Consider the following 16930-nt stretch of genomic DNA (forward strand, 5'->3'; position numbering starts at 1 on the left):
TTTCTGAGACATATAAAATACCATCCAAGTGGTTGATGCTATAGTAGAAAAAGGCAAGGGTGCTGTGATGCCTTGAAAATGAACTGCAGGGACTTTAGTGAGTTGGGCTTTGAGGCATAGATAGGAGCTCACCAGTATGAGAAGTCACCTCCTCTTCCCACAGGCACTAGACAGGATCAGACTTAGCTGAGAAAGGGAACCTTGAGTCAGACATTCCTGCGACCCACACTGGACCCCTAAAGCGGCCTGACTAGGGTCCTTTGCTCAGCACCAGGACCTTAGGCACAAGGTTCCAGCTCTCAAACCAAAGTTGTGTCCCCATAAACTTTGAGGGGCTGTAGGGGAGGGGGCACTCACGCCCAGTCACTTGCTGTTGCACAGAAGGCTGCCCCTTGTCTTGTTTGCTTGTTCTGAGGGTCCAGAGTCCACACAGGGCTCAGCGGGGCAGCTCCTCAGCTCTGTGTGGCAAACGCAGGGGCTCCTGGGTGACGCTTAGGGGCTGTGCTGCATGTCAAGCAGGACTCGCCCGCCTTCCCCTTCGTGTGATCTCCCTCGCGCTGCAGCGGAAGGCCAAAAACAATGAAGAGAAGCTGCCAGCCTCTGAAGGCCTTGATGCGGTATTTCGCATCCATGCCAACAGGCAGTGCCACCTGAGGCCTATGGCACCCAGGGAGGATGAAGACCCCATATCGCAGTGGGCCAAGGGGTGTGCAGCCACTCTTAGTGGCCCCAGGGAGTCCTCAGGGCAACCTCAGCACAGAGGGCAGGGAGGGTGTGCAGGAGCAGAGGCCACCCCAGTCCGAGCCAGGAGCCTACAGGCTCACCTTCCCCCAAATAGGGTCAGGTCAGCTCGAGTGCTCCACACGGACAGGGGCGTAACCTCTGGCCTTTACTCTCTGGTCACTGACAAGTGGTCAAAGCCCTCTTCCCACCCCGTTTCTTAAGTGAATAAGATATGTAGCAAACAAGGACAGGCACCCGAAGAGGTAGAGCAGAGCTGGGGACCCTTCCGTAAGCAGTGCTAAAGCTGGTTGCACTCAACACAGGATCTTCTTCTGCCAACCTCTTTGACCTGCTCAGACCCAGCATGGGGCTCGTCCTCTGAGCGGGGACAGTTCCTTCTGATCCCACCCCACTGGTTCAGAGAGGGAAACCCCTCCAAACCCAGCTTGTGAGTGTCGGAGTGAGGACAAGAGGCCAGCGTCTCTGGCTCCAGGGCCATGTTCTTAGCCATGGCTGGGGCCCCCTACACCCCGCAACCAGGTCTGCAGTATAGACCTCTGCTGTCTACACTAGGTACCTCTGTCCCACAGTGAGGCAAGACCTGCTCAAGCTCCTTCGCAGGAGAGGTGGCTGATCCCCGACCCTGTGCCCAGTGGGCCCCTCCATGTGCTGCTCAGCACGGGGGAAGTCACCGGAGGGGAGGGGACATGTGAGTCCTGGGGGAGGACACAGCCCAGGGACCAGAGCCTCAGAGCAGGGCAGCTGGCTCAACGCTGGCGGTGCACGGTGGCCTCCCATGAATAAGGCTTCAGAGCACAGCCCGGCCCACAGCGGGGGCTTCAGCCGCAGCCTCACCAAGAGATGCATGGGAGGGGCGGCCTCGTCCCCTGGGAGATGGACACCCAGCTATGCAGCACTCCAGGGGCAATGGGGAGGTGAGGACCCACCACCATCTTCAAAGACGCATAGCTGCTCACCCTTCGTGGGAGCTGGGCTGGACACGGGGCAAGGGGGTCAAGGTGGATGTGATCCAGCACCGGCGAGGGGGACCTGGACAGTGGACAGGTTGGGGTGAGAGAACCGGCCCAGCAGCTGTGAAGGAGAGACCTGCCCTCACTGGCACCCGTGCCAAGCTGCTCACACAATCCAGAGTGGACAGGCCAGGCAGAGATGGCTTCCGACACTGGCAGCTCCTGCCTCGGGGGCTCTTGGGCAGCCTCTTGGGCTGGGGGAAAGGCTTTGCCTGTGTTCACTCGCCCACGCCTCACCCCAGCCAAGGCCCCTGGGGGGTTGGACCAAGGCTCTGGGGTGACGGGGCCACCTGCACAGTCCCCTTGGCTACTGGCAGAGCCCTCCCCGGAGGTTGCCCTGCACAGTGGGCTGTCAGGGTGAGAGCCCAGCCCTGGTTGATACTGAGCACCCCCAAAGCTTGGTGGGTGCAGGGGTTGTACCCAAGGCCACCCCACCCCTAGCTGGCTCCCAACCCTGCAGCCTCAGTCTGGAACTGCTGGCTCCTGATGAACCAGTAGCTCCTCACACTGTGGGCCCCACCCCAGCCCCACACTAAGGGCAGGGCAAGCAGCCAATGGCCCCCCATGGACCCCTAAGACAGGCCAATGGGAGGACAACACATTTCCGGAGTGGAGGATCCTCACTATCTTTTCTCCAATTTGTCTGCATTTCCCAACTTTTCTTAGACTGATATGAGTTTTCCGTATAGTCAGAACAGCAGCCAGGCTGTTGGCTTAGGGACCAAAGGAGGGCCCCTCTAGGCTCAGATCCTCAGCCAGGGGCCCAGGGAAGGTTACATCCTCCAGGTGGGGTTGGCTGGCCGAGGGCTTCAGGAGCAGGCTCAGGCCCTTCCGCCTGCACCGTCCTCTGTCCTCTGGGTGAACACCATTCCCTCCTTGGGGACACGACAGCCTCATTTCACTGCCGAAGCGACAGTTGCATTAACTTGTATCTAATGGGACGCTCGGCTATTGGACATGGAGCAATTCCAGTTTAATTAGGCATCGGGAAGCTAGGCATTAATTAAAGTAACAAAAGACTCAGCACATCGTGCGGGCCCTGCGTGGAAGGGTTGCTGTTCAGGAGTAAAGAGGAGGCCAGGCTCCTCCTGTGTGCCTGCCTGCTGTCACCGCTGTGAACCTGGGTGCCCAAGTGTCCGAGTTCACCATCTACCCCAGAGGCCACCTGGAACCTGGCATCCTGACCCGCTGCCTGTTACAGCACAGGGCCGGGCGTCTCTAGGCTGAGCTGGGCCCCCTCTCGTGTTCGCCTCTCACCTAGAGAGGTCAGGTTCTGCCTACCCACCCATGGGCACCAGGGCTCACACCTGGGGGCAGCTGGGAACAGCAGGCAAAGGCAGCGGTTACAGGAGACAAGACAGAAACGCTGAAGCCAGCAGGTGCCACGCCAGCCTCCACCCTCTGCCTTCCCCACCCATACCTCATCCTCCTCCCCTCCTCTCGCTCCTGTTGGGCCCTTGTCCTTCCCAGGCCAGAAGCACAAATCACATAAGGTTTTAGTATTTGATGGGAGATTTATGGGAGATGCTTGATATGATTTTTTTTTTTTAAGGTGAGTTGAAGGCTTTATAGTTCTTTTTCAAAGGAAAAATAAAAAACTAAATTATGGCCCTCAGATAATCCTCCCCCAAATTAACTGTGTCCCAGCATTTTCCTCTACCTTGGACCTGCCCTTGGGATCTCAAAGCTTAGTCACCCATGGCCCGAGCTCTGCCACGAGACCTGGGATTCAAGTGCTCTGACCTAAGGCACTTTCCCCACTCCCTGCACACAATCACCTCCTTCCTGCAGAAGTCCTATCTCTGTTGATGTGTCCTGTTTTCCCCTGCTAAGGTTGTAACTGAGGAAATCTGACCTGAGGGGCCACCTCATATACAGAGATGCCAATGGGCTCCTGGGCTGAGTCCAGGCCTCAAAGCCCCTGTGAGTGAAGAGAATTTACAACAGCCACAGGGCCCCTCCCTCTTGTAGTCCCTCACTCTGAAGCTGAGTGGGCAGGAGCCCTGGGCCTCTGTGAGACATGGGCTTGCCAGGCAGAGGTCCCCACTGCAATACCAAGAGGACCCCAGCCACATGACAGTGGTGAGTGGTCTCCAGGGGCACCTACTCCAGCCTGCCCTGAGACACACACTTCAAACAAACCATGGGGCTGCCCCGCAGCTCGCAGGACCAAGGTTTGGCCCATTTCTGCGAAGCCCCTGGGCTTCAGCTAGGAGGGGACAGCTCAGGGACACTGGCAGAGGCATCTCTTGACCTCAAGAGCCTTCGTCCACAAGGCCCTGGACATGGACTCCGAGCAAGGGCTGTGTGGCCCTGGGGCCAGAGCTCGGGCTTCAGGACTTGGTGGGTCTCGGTCTGCCCAGTGCCAGGGCGAACGTTCGATGCTGTAACATTGACGTTTCCCACAATGATGATCATATTTTCCCCATCAGCAGAGGCGAGAATCAATGGCATTTGGGTAATTGGAGATTGATTGTAATTAAGTCTTAGAAGTTTTGTAGCGGTGCCCAGCAGAGGGCTCCTCTCTGCCGGCTGCAGAGGGGTGGTGGGAATAGGATCATTGCCACTTGATGCGGGCCGAGGGAGACCACCTGGGCATCCTCAGCTATAGCCTGGGACCCCCGCATGCTGCCCCAGGACTACCCCTCCCCCTGCCCCGGAGCAGGTTTGATGCTCCGCCCATGGGGCAGGGACCCACAGGCAGGAGCGGCAGGAGTGAGGCCTAAGGATGGGTCAGGCTCTAAAGAGCCCAAACGTGGGGAAAAAGGCTCCTCGCCAAGCCCTGCTTCTCCCACCTGGACCTTGAACAGGGCTGGTGTCCCCTCCTGACCTCAATTTCCTGGGAAACATCTGGATAGCTGCCAGGTTATTTTCTTCTGTCACCTCGTGGGATGGCCTTGAACTTGTCGTCCAAGCCCCCTTCTGCCCAGATCTTGTCTATCATCATCCCTGGGCTCTGGTCTCCGGGGCTGTGGGCCCCCAGCACTAGGGCACTGTGGCATCTCTGCTGGCCCCCCAGCTGACCCCTGGGGCTGTTTGTTGGGCAACTTCTCTAACCACCCCCCACGGCTTCCATGATGCTCTCAGGCTCCTGGACTGTTCCTGACTCCCAAGTGAGGGACCTTGCTTCATGCCCAAGTGCCCCCTCCTCCCACCTGGCCTCCCCAGTCGGCCGCCTCCCACCACCCACCAGGCAGAGGACAGTTAATGACACAGAGGAGAGAAGGTCATTAGCAGGAATGCATTATTAATGAAGAAGCCTACCTAGGAAGACCACTAAATCACTCAGTCTCATCCCAGTCCCTGAGGGCTAACGGGGAGGCACTGCCTGGGCAGCGCCAACTTCAGGGGCATCCAGGCTCAGGCAAGGGGCTCAGGGACCATTGATGTCATGGCCCCGGGGCCCCCAGCACTCCCCCCTTCCCCCGTGCTCCTAAGAGGACACCTCCACACACACTCCACTCCTGCCTCTGCTGCTGGCTCCAAGGTAGACATGGACCCCCACAACCCACAGACACCACGGGGCAGCAAGGCACTGAAAGGGGCCCCTTTCAGTGCCAAATGTCTCCACATCTTGCCGTCGCGGCCCTCAGGCTCTAGGTCAACACGAAATACCTCCCTGTGTCTCTGCTCCAACCTGGCAGCCTGGTCCCCACCATGGAGGGAGGCTACCAGCTGGGCCGGCCCAGTGCCAAGGGCCCTGCCTCACCTTACCTTCAGATCCACTCTACAGATGGAGAGACTGAGGCAGGATAGGGTGGACAGCCCCAGTTGCAGAGCAGAAATGAACAGTCCCCTCTCCGCTAAGCTGGAGGCCCGTGTTTCTGTCCTCGTCCCTATCTATGGTGGCATCCCAGGACCCTCACTCCCACCCTAGGTCATCAGCCCCCAAGGAGCAGAAAGTAGAGGGTGTGTAGGGAGCCTGGGGCTGTGGCAGCAGCTCAGCGGGCTGGTGCATCAGTGAGGGGAGTGGGCCGGGGACAGAGGGACGGGTGGGATAGGTCAGGCCCAAGGCCACGGGGAACTTGTGAGGGAAGGGTATCTGCTGTGCACATGAGGCGGGCGGGCCGTGGGGTGGAAGACGGTCCCCCTGGAGAAGCCTTAATGAGCAATCAGGCTCAGAGGAGCCAGCCACCCGCTAATGGCCTCTGAGCCTCTGACACCAGACAGATCTGTGACAGGGCTAATGAGGAAGCCCAGCTGAGGAACACTCCGGCACAGTGGCCCTGGCTTGAGGGGGCCTGGACAGAAGGCCTGGGTGGGGGTGGGGCAGGGAGCAGTCAAGGGCCAACACCTCAACGGCCCCAACTGGCCTTCAAAACCTTGGGCATCCCTGACCTTCTGGGGCCTCAGTTTGCCCAGTGGGTGCACTGTGAAACAGAATGAGGGGAGTAGTACTCTACAGATGGGAAATCTGGGCAGGCTGGGACTGTACCACATCTGCCTGGCCTGTGCCCAGCGACAAGTAGGTCCTCCCCAAGGGCCACCACCCTGGGCCCTTTATTTCTCCAGCTGTGTCTCTTTGTTAATGTTGTACATTGAAAAATTTTAAACTCACAAAACCCACAAGCGCTGCCTAGGGCACCGTCCCCCGCCCCACCCCTCCCCCAGTCACTAGGGCCACACCTGCGCCACCACCATCCCTATTGCAAAGATGGCCTCCGTGTGAGGGGAGAGGTGGCCCTGGACAGGCCCGCCCCTTCACGGGGGTTTCCTGTTGGCTTTCGGAGCTGGGAGTGGTGGCTGCAGCAGAGACACCATGAATCCCTCGCTGGGGGAAGAAGGCGCCGGGTCTCCCCGCTGAGGTCTCTGCCTCAGTCTCTGTCTCGGTCTCTGTCTCTGTCTCTATCTTTGTGTCTCTCTCTGTGACAGTCAGAATCTTGTGCAGAGCCTGGCTGAGACATCCTGATTTTTGCCCCATCTGCTATCCTGCCTCAGTGTCATGGCTGTGGTACAGATCAGACCACAGCCCACGGAGCACCCTGCTCACACGCTCCCAAGAGCACGGCAGGGCCAGGCCCCGGGGCGGTCCATAAGCCCTGCAAATTCACGTTCACATCCCCCCTCTGGGCCTTCGTGGGACAGCACCCAGTATCCTTGGGGTGCAAAATCTGGTCCCTTGTTCTCCATGGCCAGAGCTAGCTAGGCCACTCTGAGCCTCACGGCAGACTGGCAGACAGGGAGCAAGGTGCTCCCCAGTGAGCTGCTTGGGATGGCCCCACTTGGAGGAGGAGGGAGAGGTGCATGGCAGTTCCAGCTGGGAGTTGGGCCAGGTAAGTGGGAACAAAATGGCTCATGTTGGGGCAGGAGGTCTCCAGCACCTGCTACCACCTGGGCTCCTGGCCACTTCCAAGCCGCTTTTCAGGGCTGGCAGAGCTTGCAGACTCAGGGTAGAGAATGCCAGGCCTCCTCGGTCTGAAATCACCCTCTGCCTTCCCTTCCTTGAAGAGAAGGCTCACGTGGAAAAACCCATGAGGCTCCAAGCCTAGAGGATTAGGGCAGTACCAAGCAACCATTCTCACTTTAGTGAGAACTGGCAGATGGAAGAACCCCAGATCAGATCCCAGGAATGTGGTAAGGCAAATCTGATGGCAGAGGGATACACTCAAGGACCAGAGAAGTTGGAGCAGTATAAGGATTAGAAGCCAGCCCATGGGGGCAGAGGATTTCCCAGCCCATAGCTCTGAGATTTGGGACCCCAGTAGGGGTGGGGCAGAGGCCCCTAGGCCAACAGACTGAGCCATCCACACGGCCACAACATAAGCCAAGCAAGGCAAGGAGAGAGACATGCCTTATCCACCTGGCCCAGCCTTGGGAGAGACCCTACCCTTCTGGACACAGGTGCCAGGCCCTCACTCTGTGTATCTGGCATCCAGCACAGGCAGCTGTGTGGCCAGGGGCCAGCAGCACGGCCACCCTCCAGCACCAAGGTGCCCACACTCTGCAGGGCATCAGCAACTTTGATGGGTTTTCATTTAACTTTCTCTTTGTCATAATTACTCAGAAAACTATTAAGTGCAGTTATTAATCATCGAATAATTATTATCTGCTCTTGTATTAATTATCTGGCCATCGGGAATGTCACCAAGATTTAAGATTTTTAATTGTTAATAATATTTCCCAAACACTAGCGAGGTTCAGCGCACCTCCGTATATTCTCTCCCCACCTGGATGAGGCCGGCTTCTCCCTACCTACGCTGCTTGCGCCCAGGCAGGAATCTGGGTGAGCCCGAGTGGCTGAACCCTCTCTCCAGTCTCCTCTTGCTGGGCCCTGAATGAGGCCCATTCCCCAGCTTCCCTGCCCTGCCCACCCCCTGGCCAGAGGAGGCTGGCCCTGGGGCCCCACCATGCCCAAGGCTAGGCCCCAAGGCACGCTGGGAGGATTATGCCTGGGAGACTGCAAAGCATCCCATGGCTGAGGAGGAGCTGCCAGGAGCCACTCTGCTGTGTGCACACAGGCTGCTTCCCAGGACAGCACAGCCATGTGGGTATCTGACCGGAACTGGAGAGCCCAGAGCACTACAAAGCAGGCCGGGGGGGTGGTGGTGATGTTATGCGGCCACAGTCGCCTAACACCACTGTCGGCCCGAGCTTCCTGCTGTTCTCAGTGAAACGACCTGGCAAGGCCACCCTGCTGACACCAGTTGTCAGCACCACTTCCATGGCCTTCTGTGGGAGTCCTGACACTGCCCTCAGGGCCTACCAGCATGAGCAGTGCATTACTCCCATCTCACAGATGAGCAAACTGAGTCTCAGCGTAGGAAACCTGCACAGTCGGCTCACAAGTGATGAGCTCTCTGTGGGTAAGGCCCAGGGTACGGCTGGCTACCTCCCCTGGAGCCCTTAGCTCTGAGGGGCCAGGGAGGCTGCTCTCTAGCTTGGGTGGACGTGGTGTGGAAAGACAGGAAAGCGCCCTACTGTTTGCTGACTCCTTAGCCCAGCTTGGTCAGTGGCAGGGCGTGGGCTGGTGCTGGGGCAGAACGAGGCCCTGGGGAGAGCGTCGGTGGGCCGCGCTGGTCTGCTCCTCCTCCTGTTCCACAGTGTCCACCCTACAAACTACAACATCAGACTCCCCTCAGTTGCAGTCAGAACAGTATGGTGACCCCTGTGCCAGAGCAAGTGCCAACCAATGGTGGGCCTGGAACCCACTGTGGGCTTGTCCACATGGTGCTGTGACGGCAGTGGTAATGGCGGCGGCGGTGGTCACAGTCATCGTAGTGATGGAGCTGGCAGTAGTGGAGAGGGTGGTGGTAGCGGTAACGGTAGCGATGCTGATGGTGCTGGTGGTGGTGACAGTCATGCTCATGATGACAGCGGCAATAATGAGACCTGATTCTCCCAGCCCTAAGATTCCAGAACAGGCAACTTCTTTGACCCCAGGTAGCTGGGCCCTTCCCCACCTGGTGGGCCGTCCCCGGAGGCAAGAAGAGGAGCACTTTGCCGGAGTCTGACAAGGTGGTCAGTATATCTTGAGCTCACAGAGAACATTTAATCTTAGTTAAAAATAAATAAGTGCAATTATTGGAAAGAGGAAAATAGCCTAGTATTTACTGCAAGTGAATCGAAGGTAATTACTCTGGGAAAAGTCCTCTTTCAGGATGCTGGGCACCATCCCTCCCGTCAGCTTCACTGGTGGCAGATGGGGCCACTTTGCAGGCCCTGTTAGCTCCGGGCCAACTGGCTCCTGGATTCCTTGACAGTCACACCCCGACCCCTGCAGACTCTCCAGGCCCTCCCGCTCTCTCTTGTTCACGAGGCAGGTGTGGCCCCAGACAAACCCTGCATTCCTGTGAGCCCGCAGCCAAAGGCTTCCCCCCACCCTATGACAACAACCTGTCTCTGTGTAGAGAACAAGATTTGATCTTCCCTCCCTGGGTCCTGACCCAGCCCAAGTAGTTCTCCCCAGCACCTTGTCCCCACATCCTGCCCCGTCTGCTAAGGCAGAACTCAGGCTTGAAGCCCCTCCCAGCAGGGCAGAGGCAGGACAGGATGCTGGCCTGGACTGCAGGAATGCAAGTTAGGGCAGCCCGAAGACCCGGATGCAGGGCTTTCAGGGGAGGCCCAGACCAGCCCAGGCACACCTGGCTACAGGATGGGCCAGGCCCCTCTCCTAAGCGACAGTCCTGTGGGTCCCCATGGAAGGTGCCAGGCAGCCTCCGCACAGCCTGGAGCCTCCTCCCTGCTGTGGCCCAGTGAGGCCAGCTCATCTGTCCTTCCTCTCCTCTTGCCCGGCCTGGGATGGGACGAAGTCATGTTCCCCAGAGCCACCTCGGAGTCTGCTGAGACTAGGACTTCCCAGGGTGACCCAGTCTTGACCCCCCCAGGCTGTCCAAGTATGGCCCTGTGACCCAGACAGGCGCCCACCCTGGTGATGAGTGGCCAGGAGCTACCCTTCATTAGTGCGAAACGTGCTGCATTTGCTGGGGAGGAAAATCCCATCTTGGAACTACACGTTGGATGCAAGTTCAATTTCACCCTTGGGGCCATAAACCCTTTTTCCAATCACCTGGTGCTGTTGGCTGCCAGCACCGTTAATCCTGGAGATGTTATTTAGAGCCAAGACATCACTTGGGGGGAAATATCAGGTCCAAGCCTCACGAGGAGGTCCCAGCTGTTTCCCCTGCAGCAGATGAATGATGCAGACCTTAGGGTACTGGGCGGGGAGGCCACAAGGACAGGCCCATCCCCACAGCCATGAGGGGCTGGCATTGAGCCTGCCCTCCTTACCCTCTCCCTGACAGTGCAGACTGTTATGAGCAGGCTGTCCGGCCTCAGAGATGGGCCCATCTGCAGGTGGGCAGACTGAGGCATGGGCTTGGGGAGAAGGAACCCCAGGGCGGCTCAGCCCCACTGTCCTGTGGACACTGTCCTTCTCCTCCCCCTCAAGCCACCCAGCCAGCCCGATCCTCCCCCCAAGATTGCTATCATCTCACAGTCTATCTTTAAAAATCGTTTCCTTGATTACCGAGGGTAACAATGAAAACACGTAATTGAATCTCCAAGAAATTACCATTTTTATAACTTGCGCCCAGTTCCTGAGATAAATTAAACGTCTCCCTCGTAAGGCAAGCTCTCTCAGAGTGCATCGGTGAGGGACTGATACTGCCCTTTACCATTGATGCAGGGGCTTGGGGAGAACGACTCTGGAGGAGGTGCCTGGTGACTCCTCAAACAGCCCTGAGCAGTCACCAGCCAGGGGAGGCGACGGGCAGGCCGAGGGGTGCCTGGCTCTTTCCCTGGCTGGTTGGGTGAGTGCAGCAATGAGCAGGAGAGCAGCCTTAGGCCAGGCTCCCCGGGCATCCAGGCCTGAGGTCCCAGGGAAATAGATCCAGGGAGCCCGAGGGAGAGAGAGGGGAGGGACACAGGGGCAGGGAGTGTGGTGAAACACGAGGAGCCACCCCCGCCTCCTGCTGACCAAAGGGAGCCGGCCCACCCTCTACCTGGTGGATGCCACAGGTCCCCTCAAGGTCAGGAAGCTAAGCAGCTCTGGGGAGAGCAGGGTTGGAGGCACCACCAGGTGCGGGGCCAGGGAACAGCTCTGCTACACAGGAGCCTCGGCCCAGCTGGCCACATCCACTCACGGGAGCTTCAGGATGGGGAGCAGGTGGACGGTCTGTGACTTTACAAGCTGGCTAACTGCTGGGCTGGATGGTGGCAGTTAGCTCACGTTCCCTGCTGGCTCGGGTGGGGCGCCGTTTGGGAATCAGGAATCTGAAGCTCTCAGACTGACCAAGATGTGTGCAGCAAATGCCATCGACTTCAAACATGGGACCCAGGAGTGAGACTACTCAGGAGAGAAAGGCCTTGCCACCATCATCCCACCTGGGAGGAGCGGTGCTGCCAGTGAGACAGAGGTCCTGTTCCCCAGGGATGTGAGGGGGTGAGGCGCAAAGAATGGACCTCCACTTCAAGAGATGGATGCCCTCAGGGTCAAGGAAAACCAGCTAGGGTCCTCAGGAGCCAGAACCCACCTTCTCCGCAGACCTTCTCCTGGGAGGAGTCCTCTGGACAGCGCCCTCTGGTGGAGCTGACTGGCAGGGCTGGTGTGGGACAGGCTAGGGAGGACCACAGCGCAGGCAGGCACCAAGAAGGGTCACCCTCCCTACACCCTTCTGCTCACTCCTTCTCCCCCAGAGCTCCTCATCCCCAGGGAGGCCCTGCTGCTCCAGGGCTCACCTGGAAGCTCTAGGGGAGACAGACACCCGCAGTCCGAGGCAGAGTGTGACTTTACTAGCCAGCCTCCTGGATGGGGCAAGGGAGACCTGCAACAGGCCCTCGTGACAGCCTCCCAGCAATGCAGGATACAGCAGATTGGGGACACGGCTGGACTCAGACCTCGCTGAGAGACCACTTCCCCCTCTGCAAGCTCCCAGCCCCTTTCTCAGGTTCAGCTCTTGCTCCGCCCTCCAGTATCCGGACCATACCCACCACCCAGAGTCCGGACAGCCAACCCAGACACCAAGCTCCTGGTCCCCAGTTCCACCTTGTGTCCTGGAAACCCATCCCCCTGGACTGGATCCAAATGCCAGGCTGGACGGAGCTGCCCAGAGACATGAAGGTCTCAGCCAAGGCCAAGTCTTCTGAGCTTGGAGAGCAGAGGTCATGGTGGGCCAGGCCCCGGACAGCAGGGGAAGAGTGAGTGCTGGGCTCTGGGGGCTTCCCCAAGGCCCTCTCCCCACCTGCAAGGGAGCATTTAACGTGGTCACCTCCAGGCCCTTGTGACGAGGAGGAAGTGGGGCAGAGAGAGCTTCAGGCACCCTGTGGTCATTCCGCAATAGTAGCTGTGCCCAGCCTCCCCGCAGGTCCTCCACCCTAGACCATGGCCTCCTCCACCCTGCCTTGAGGGGTCCCACCTTCCCCAGCCCTCAGCCTTCCAGGTGACCCTTACATCCCATATCCCAGCCACTGACCTCCCAGAGGGTCCAGCACACCCAGGCTTGCCTTGGCCCTGCCACAGCTTTCTCTCTGCTCCACCCTCTGGCTTCTCACAGAGGGCAGCACCAAGCATCGGCCACCATCATACCCACACTGGTCAGACCATGGGGAGCCTGGGCAGGTCTGTTCCTCTAGCCCTGGGACCCCTGCCCCCCACGGCTACCCATTGACAGGAGGGGTAACCTGGGGCCAGCTCATGACAGGCAAGGGGCCCCTGGACAATGCCAAGGTTAGTCCCAGGATATTTAGAGTCAACAGTGGAAGGAGGAACACCCTCAGACCAACAGTGCCAGCCCCTGCCCTCCCTCTCCCTAGAACTTCAGAATCAGGTGGGGAGGGGTCTTCTTCCCCAGCCTAGGCCCTGCTTTTCCAGAAGATTCAGCTGAAGTAGACTAACCTCGGGCATCCCCTTGCCTCTGTGGGGCCTGCTGCCCTGGATACTGGGTCTCAGAGACCTGAGTCTGGTCTGAAGGGTTGTAGCTCTATCTAGTGTTATATCGGAGAACTGCACCCCACTCCTTTTCGCACCTTCAGCGGCCTGGCAGAGGACACGGAGGTAAGAGGGAGGCAAGGTCAGCCTTTGACTCCTGGAGGTGGCCCTTTACCTTCCCTGCAGCCTCTAGTCAATCCAGGGGCCTGCTATCAGGGTGCAGAGACACGCTTCAGGAGCTCACTGCCAGGAACTGGGCAAGACAGATTCTGGTCCCAGTAAGGTAAACTTGGCCCTGACCATCAAGCTCTCCTGCCGTGCTGTCCTCCTGGGCACTGCCAGCCAGCTGAACAGGGATGGAAAAGCAGCGTTAAGCCAGGTGGAGTGGCACACATCTGTAATCCCAAATACTCTGGAGGACTGCAGATTTAAGTCTAGCCTGGGCAATTTAACAACTTAGTGAGACCCTGTCTCAAAATAAAATAAGAGCTGGGGCTATAGCTCAGTGCAAAGGCCCTGAGTTCAATTATCAGTACTGACTGCAAAAAGAAAGGGCTGGGGAGGAAGGAGAGAGAAAGGAAGGAAGGAAGGAAACAAAAAAAGAAGAGAGAGAAGAAATAAATGCACTCTGAGCCTACTGTATGGGGGCTCACAGGGAGGAGGAAGGGGTCCAAGCAAGGGTAGACACATCACCTCACCCACAGTGACCCAGGTGGACAGGGGCCATGGCAGTCCCAGCATACTGCCCCCCCTTGGAGCCCTCATATCCTGGACTGATGGTAATTTATTGGGGCCATGCTGTCCATGAGAGGATTTTCCTTGACATTCTTATTATCTCTCTGATTCTTAAATAAAAAATATGAGCAGCGGGTGTTCAGAGCTTCACCTCAGAGAGAGACAAATGGTCTGCTACCACCTGCGTCCTGGAGCCACGCAGCCACGCTGGGGACAGAGCAGCCATGGGCCGTGCCTTCCTCTCCCTGAAAGGGGAGGAGCCTCAGCCTCTGAAAGGGGAATCCCTAGGAGGACCTCACAGGCACAGACCTACCCAGAACCCTCTGGGCCACCTTCTGTTCCCAGGACCCAGCCTCCAGCCTGTTCTGCTCTCTACAGGCTGGGGGCGGGAGGCGTAGTCACCCAGCACTCAGTGGTCTATGTCCCCTTGCTGGGAGCAGAGGACCCGTAGCCCTGCCTTCTGGCCCTGGGGTGCAGTGGTCTCTCCACAGGCTACCTCACCCCTCACCCAGCCCCCAGCAGACCCATACTTCTGGGTGTGAGTCTGGGGGCACCTGAGAGGCCCAAGACATCTTCAGAGTCCCATGGGCCTTGGCCCAGGACATTTCTCCAGGTTCTGCTGACACCTTGAGCCTCCATACACGGAAGCTCTGAGGGCTTCAACAGAAGAGGCTCCCAGTGGGTGCACAGGACCCGTCTCCCAGCTTATCAAAAGAGGTGGGGACACTGAGCATCAAGGCCGCAGTGAGGAGAGCAGAAGGGCCCCAATCTGGGCCCAGAGTTAGCAGGTAGTGCTGAGTCCACACCAGTAGTAAATCCCAGCCTCTCCTCTTCTCCCTCCTGAGCATCCCCTGGACACGAGCCAAGGAGAGTCAAGGGAGACTAGGGTAGCCCCTCCTCACCACTCCAGGCTCCCCAAGGCCATCTGGGTGTCATGGCAACACGGGCAGGAAGCGACTGCCATAGCAACTGGCGTCCAGGGAGGTGTGCTGCCTAGTAACGAGGACCACAGATCTCTCCCACCACATTCTGGACAGCCACACTTTTCTCCAGTGGGACTGAGACTTCCAGCGTCTGGCCAGTGCCCAGTGCTTCTCTCCTACAGGTACCCTAGAGCCCCCCGCCCACTCCCACCCAGGACACCCACTGCAGGGCACTGGGCAAACGTCAGCACACCGGGCCCCATATGTGAGAAGCTCACCATGGGTGCAGGTCCAGGGCTCCTCTCTCTTCTGAGAGACCCCACCTCACAGGTGTCTAACTTAAAGCCACATGGCAAGGGCCAAGGAGAGGGTGAGGATGGCTTTGGGGTGGGGCATGTTAAGAACTGGCTCAGACACAGCAGACAACCCTCCGACAGGGCGCAGTAGGAGGGAAGGCAGGGTGACCAGGGATGTGGGGCTCCTCTGTGGAGCAGGCAGGTGGCAAGAGGATACAGTGCATCCAGGGTGCCCTGAGCACTTCCTCATGGCCGCTTAGTGACCATCGCCCAGCCTGGACACCTGCAGTGGGGCCTGAGGAACTTGCCCAGCTTCTCATCTCCATGACCACCACTATCATCATTATTATTATGGGGTCACTGGTCATGCTGGGCACCTGTGAAGCACCACGGAGACCTGGTAGGAACACAGCACAAGCCAAAGCCACCACTCTGCCCCACCCCTCAGTGCCAGCTGCTCTGGGCCTTTGACTGTGTTCTCACACCATTCCCCCCCCATGGCCTCCTCACCTTAGAGGCCCTCTAAGTGCCCTTCCTAGGCCTCATCTCTGAGCCAAGCACATTCTGGGCCCGGGACACTTCTACCTATCCCTGCGGGGCTATGGAGACAGACACTTGGCAGTTCAGGGAGAGCTCAAGGGCAGCTGAGGCAGGCTTCAGGCCCGTCCTGTCACTTGGGTCCCCAGTCACAGCCCAGTGCTATAAGGTCGGCAGGCACCTCCTGCCCCAGGGTCATGTGTGGTTGGTGTGGTCTGTGCGCCCCTCCTCTGTCCCCCCTGCTGTGTACCCACAAGGGGAAGAGAACAGGAGAGAGGTCATCTGCAGGCGAGAGACCATAGGCGGGGGGTGACGGAGGGGACTCCCTGGGTACGAACCAGGGATGAGCAGAAGATTGGGCTGGCTGGGGCTGGCTCCTGCTCTGCTGACCATTAACAGTTACAGCAGGTCAGCAGGTATCAGGGAAAGCTGCTCTGGAAAAGCCCCCAGACCCTCCTTCCCTTCCAGACCGCAGGGCTGCAGCAGAAGACGTGGCCTTGCTGGGGGAGGCCTTCCTTCCAGAGGCCCAGCTTCCTACAGTCAACTGGGACAGGCAACAACAGATGCCCTGCCCCCAACCCACTGTGTCCCTGAACAAGAACAGAATAAGAAAATAGGACAGAATGAGAGCAGAGCAGGAGGCACTTGAGTAATGGAAGACACAGCTCAGCAATCAGAAATACGACTGCTGAAATTCAAAGTACACTTTTAGATAACACAGATGCACCGTTATGCACTGGATAATGACATTTTGGTCAACAACAGGCCACACTGTAGAACAGTGGCCTGATAAGATGACAGTGAAGAGAGGTGGGGCATAGCTCCTTGGTACAGTGCTTTGCCTGTCCTACTTGGCCCTGGGTGAAAGGGAGGAAAGACAAAAGATTATAATAGCGCTGAAATTTCCCATCCATTCGTGATGTTGTAGCCATCAGGACATCACAGCACAACACATTCCTCATGTGTTTGTCACACAGGTATAAACGCACCTACTGCACTCCAGCCCCACAGAAGTTCAGCACATGTGTCAGGTGCTGCCCAGAATAATGGACACAGATAATAAATGACTATGGCACTGGGTTATCATTCCCTGTACCACACTTTTGTTGTTGTTTTAGAGTATGCGCCTTCTACCTGTAAAAAAAGACCAGTTTCCTATAAAACAGTATGCAGCCTTCAAACAGCTCGTGTAAATTGAGCCTCTCGATTGCATCATTTTCTCTTGTGCTTGATTTAATTTTCTGTTGTTTTGTTCATCACAGCCTGAGGAGCAACAGGCTACACAGCATGCACATACACACATGCGCACACGTACACATG

Source organism: Chinchilla lanigera, unplaced genomic scaffold (assembly GCF_000276665.1).
Source record: "Chinchilla lanigera isolate Chin_1 unplaced genomic scaffold, ChiLan1.0 scaffold00041, whole genome shotgun sequence".
NCBI classification, from domain to species: domain Eukaryota; kingdom Metazoa; phylum Chordata; class Mammalia; order Rodentia; family Chinchillidae; genus Chinchilla; species Chinchilla lanigera.